Genomic DNA, 4,368 nt, shown 5'->3' on the forward strand with positions numbered 1-4,368 from the left:
TCTCAGGGTCTCCTGCAAAATGGTGACAGTAACCCCCCAGGGCAGGGCTGTCAGGAATAGTGAAATGAGCTGAAACCTCCCACAGTGGTGGATGCTCTTGGTTTAAGCGCTCAGCTGCCAACCCAAAGTCTCCCCAGCCTGGCTCTCTGCTTCTGGGAAATTATATTTTTGAGAAATCTGAGGCTCCCTGCTAGTCAGGAAAAAATAATCTAGTCAATTCTATTCTCTGGGCAAGTGGTATTAACTTTGTAAGCTTCAGAGGAAGCATGTTCTTATTGCAAATGTTTATCGTATGTTTATCTGAACACTAAGGTCCTGTTCTATTTGGGACCTGAAGTGTGTCGACATTGATGAGACTATTTTCTTAGGACTGTGCAGAGGGACACAAACATGGATGGCCGAACCGTGGCAGATTGGGGACTTCAGGGCCAAATATAAAATGCACGGCAAAAAGCCAAATTTACCTTTCGTCCTTCGAGCCCGTATTTCTTTGTCAGGTATTACTTTGTAAAAAGTGCAAAGTGCTGGCACCAAGCTCTAAACTATACAGTTATAATTTCACAGGCAAAATATGGAACGCTTCACGAATTTGCGTGTCATCCTTGCGCAGGGGCCATGCTAATCTTCTCTGTATCGTTCCAATTTTAGTATATGTGCTGCCGAAGCGAGCACAATCTTCAACCTTCCTCAAACAGCATATAAGACCAGAGTATTTCACGCTTTTACAGTTATGGTGACTAAATGGCAAGTTTTCCTTAAATATAAAAGACGAAAGAAATTTTGATCACGGTTTTTTGGTCACGTTTATTTTACCCCTATCTTGTTATTTGGGTCAAATTGAATTTGGTTTCTCTGCCTCTTATATTGTATATGCAAATATAAGGGACTATGGGAAATTGGCCGGCACGCCTTCGTGCGTGCCTCTCGCCGCCGCCGGCAGTCACGTGGTGTGCGCTCCGTCCGCGCCGGCCGGAGAGGGCGCGGAGGGATCCGGCTCGGGCGTCTCTCTCAGGTGCTGTGCTAACGCACGAGTGACGCCACTGTGGGTCCGCACGTGAGAAATTTGGTGTGAGGCAAATGCGGTCCCCTCAAGTGTACAATGGAGGCTCCCGAAAAGGTTGAGGCCCGCGACTGACTTCTCCCGGCGCGGAGCCCTGGGACACTAGCGAGCGTCGGAGTCACGCACCGTGGGCCTGCGGTCACGGGCGGGCCGCCCTCCGCCGCCGCCGGGCGCCTCCCGTTCGCTCCTCGCACTGGGGACGGCGAAGGAGGGACGGGCGCGCTGTGGTCCAGCTGTCCAGAACGCGCGCCGTGCGCGGTGGCTCTGTGGGAAGTGCCCAGCGCTAGGGAAATTCTGTTGGTCCCCCGAATTTGCAAGTTCGAAAACAAGAGCCCGCGAGGCGTTGAGACCCCGCGGGTGGCCAAGGAAGTGGGAATGTCCCCGCGAGTGGGCTTTCAAAGACTGGGACTTTTCCACGGTGCAACTCGGGAAAAGGATCCCTGCGGTTTTAGACAATGCCCAGCTGGCAAGGCCCTTCCCCGGCGTCCGCCTCGTCCAACAGTGCTCACGGAGCCCCTGAAGCGTCAGCCCTGGGCTCGGGGTTCGCCCGGGTCGCGGCCTTCCTTCCACCCCAGGGGGGAGCGAGGCCCGCGTGAAGAGCAGCCTCAAAGCGGGGGCTTGCTGTAAAGACCGGCGGGGCTGGAGCACGACTGGGGGAAGGGGGTCAGTCCAGTAGGTGGGCAGGAACAGCTTCTGGAAGAGGAGACATTGTTTGGGACACTGAGCTGTCACTGGAGACCAGCAGCCCGGAGAGGAAGACCTGGGAGCCGTGTGAGCGCAGTTTCACCCCTGTGGCCAGTCTTTCTCGGAGGGCTGCCTCAGGGAGCCTCGGTGCGGCAGGCTCAGTTCCCGCCTCCAGGGAGCGCCTGGCCTTGAGGGACTCGTTCTGCCCCTCCCTCCCTCCACCTGCCTTCAGTGAAAAGGAAATCAAGTGCGTGCTGCCCAACGTCTCATCTGACCTCCCTCTAAATAAGCAGTAAGCAAACACAAACCTCAGAATGCTATTATGGCCTTTATTGAGCGAAAAGAGCTAATTTGGGCAATGGTGTTTTCTCAAGATTTACAAAAGGGAATTGCAAATAACCAAAAAGCGTATTAACATTGATGGGAGATGATCTTAGTCTTCAATTAGCGTCCACGCATGTGTGTATTTATTTAGAGGAGGAGAGCCTTTTCGACACAGTGGATGCGCACACGTGTCACGGTGCCAGGCACGCCTCTCGGGTTCAGAGCTGCCTGTTGGGGAAACCAACTGAGAGTGTGTTATTTTGAGCCCAGGTCGGTTTTCTGCTGGTGTGTTTTTCTTCTGCAGCCATTGTGTTGGAGAGGTGACAGGATCTGGGTTCCTGTTCCTATTCCACCTCCTCCCCCTCCTTCTTTGTGACTTTGTCCAAGTCCCTGGATGCCTATGGGTCTATGTTTTATCCTCTGCAAGGGAGGGAATTGTCCTAGACATGAACTTCAGCTTTTATATGCGATGGTTCTTCCTAGTGGGGAACTTAAGGGACCTTGTTTTTAAAAAGAATGTCATTAGCAAGATATGAAAAGTCAACATTTTCACTTCCTGTTTTAGAAGGGTGGCGCTCGCTAGTGCTTCTTGAGGCCTGGAAGGCCCCAGGAACAGCCCACAGTGGCTGTTGTTGACCTAGAACTGGAGACACTTGCCCCTGAGTCCAGAAAGCCCAATGTGGAAGAAAGGGAGTGGGGGTGGAGACAGGTGGGATGTGGGATGAAGCTGGAGAAGAGACCCTGGTAAGAGAAGAGCCAAGGGGGTTGTGACTTCCTGAGGAATCCTAAACATCAACAGACCCCCAACAGGACAGGCCAAAAGGGAAGGAGGAGTAGGTGGGTGCCAGAGTGGGGTGGTACTGGTTGGAATCTCCGAGCCCTGGTGGAAGCTTTGCTTCCCATATGTCCTCAGCTATAGAACCCTCCAAGATGAGTAGCTTCCTAATTCTTTTTAACGTGGCACTCACCACCACCCTGGGTGTGAGAGGGTGGCACCAGCTTTATTTTGGTTTAGAGCAACAAAGAAATGGGCTGACACGTACTGAAGAAATGTTAGTGATGATACCAAGATCATCTCCTAGGAGTCTATAAAATTATATGTTCCCTACAGCTGGGGAGTACAGTTTGCTTTTTTTTTTTCCAGTGTGCTTTTATGAGTCATTTCATGGAAGGTGGGAAGGGTGGGGAGCTCCCATCAGCCCATGAGAGAAATAAGAAGCAAGCAAGAAAGGAGTCCCCGTTGGCTGCAATGGGGTGGAGGTTGGGGTGGGGGCAGGCAAGAGGCTGGTGTAGGACAGGAGGTACTGAGCTTATAAACAAGACTCAGAAACGTCACAGGCCCCAAATAAGGCCTTGCCTAGGAGGGAGTGGGCTGGAGGAGGCATTGATGCAGGGAACACTCCCTGAACCTAGCTGTCATCACAGTGATGCTGATGCCAAGCAACCTTGTACGTTAGGGTGGGACCATTGTTGGCACTTTAACTTTCTCTTTTCATTCATTTTATTGGGGGCTCATCACAATTCATACATCCGTCCATTGTGTCAAACACATTTGTACATTTGTTGCCATCATCATTCTCAAAACATTTGCTTTCTACTTGAGCCCTTGGTATCAGCTCAACCCCCCCCCTCTCTCTCAGGAACCCTTGCTAATTTATGAATTATTATTACTTTGTCATGTCTTACACTGTCGAACATCTCCCTTCACCCACTTTCTGTTGTCCGTCCCCCTGGGAGGGGGTTATACATAGATCATTGTGATGGGTTCCCTCTTTCTTCCCCACCTTCCCTTACTCTCTTGGTGTCACTACTCTCAATTTGGGTCCTGAGGGTTTATCTGTCCTGGATTCCCTGTGTTTGCAGCTCTTAGCTGTACCTGGGGTCATGATAGTGGGGAAAGGGGTGGGGTAAGAAGCGTTAAAGAACTAGAAGACAAATGTGCTTGACTCACAATGGATGGATGGATGGATGGATGGATGGATTGTGATAAGTGTTGTACAGCACCCAATAAAATAAAATAATTTGGGGAAAAAAAAGAACTAGAGGAAAGTTGTATTTTCCGACCGTGCTGCACTGTACCCTGACTGGCTCCTCTCTTCCTTGTGACCCTTCTGTAAGGGATGTCCAATTGTCTACAGATGGACTTTGGGTCTCCACTCTGCACTCCCCCTCATTCACAATGATATGATTTTTGATGCCTGATACCTAATCCCATCGACACCTCATGATCACACAGGCTGGTGTGCTTCTTCCATGTGGGCTTTGTTGCTTCCCAGCTAGATGGCCGCTTGTTTATCTTT

The 4,368-nt window shown here is 50.9% G+C and overlaps 1 non-coding gene across 1 annotated transcript; it reads right to left on the bottom strand.

The window, feature by feature from the left end:
• Nucleotides 1-565: 565 nt before the first annotated feature.
• LOC115867932 lies at nt 566-672 on the bottom strand. Its single transcript, XR_004045329.1, has one exon. It is a non-coding gene; the product is annotated as a U6 spliceosomal RNA (small nuclear RNA).
• Nucleotides 673-4,368: the final 3,696 nt, after the last annotated feature.

This window comes from Echinops telfairi, unplaced genomic scaffold (genome assembly GCF_000313985.2).
Source record: "Echinops telfairi isolate 266 unplaced genomic scaffold, ASM31398v2 ScPeMD7_7475;HRSCAF=8513, whole genome shotgun sequence".
In the NCBI taxonomy this organism is placed as follows: Eukaryota; Metazoa; Chordata; class Mammalia; order Afrosoricida; family Tenrecidae; genus Echinops; species Echinops telfairi.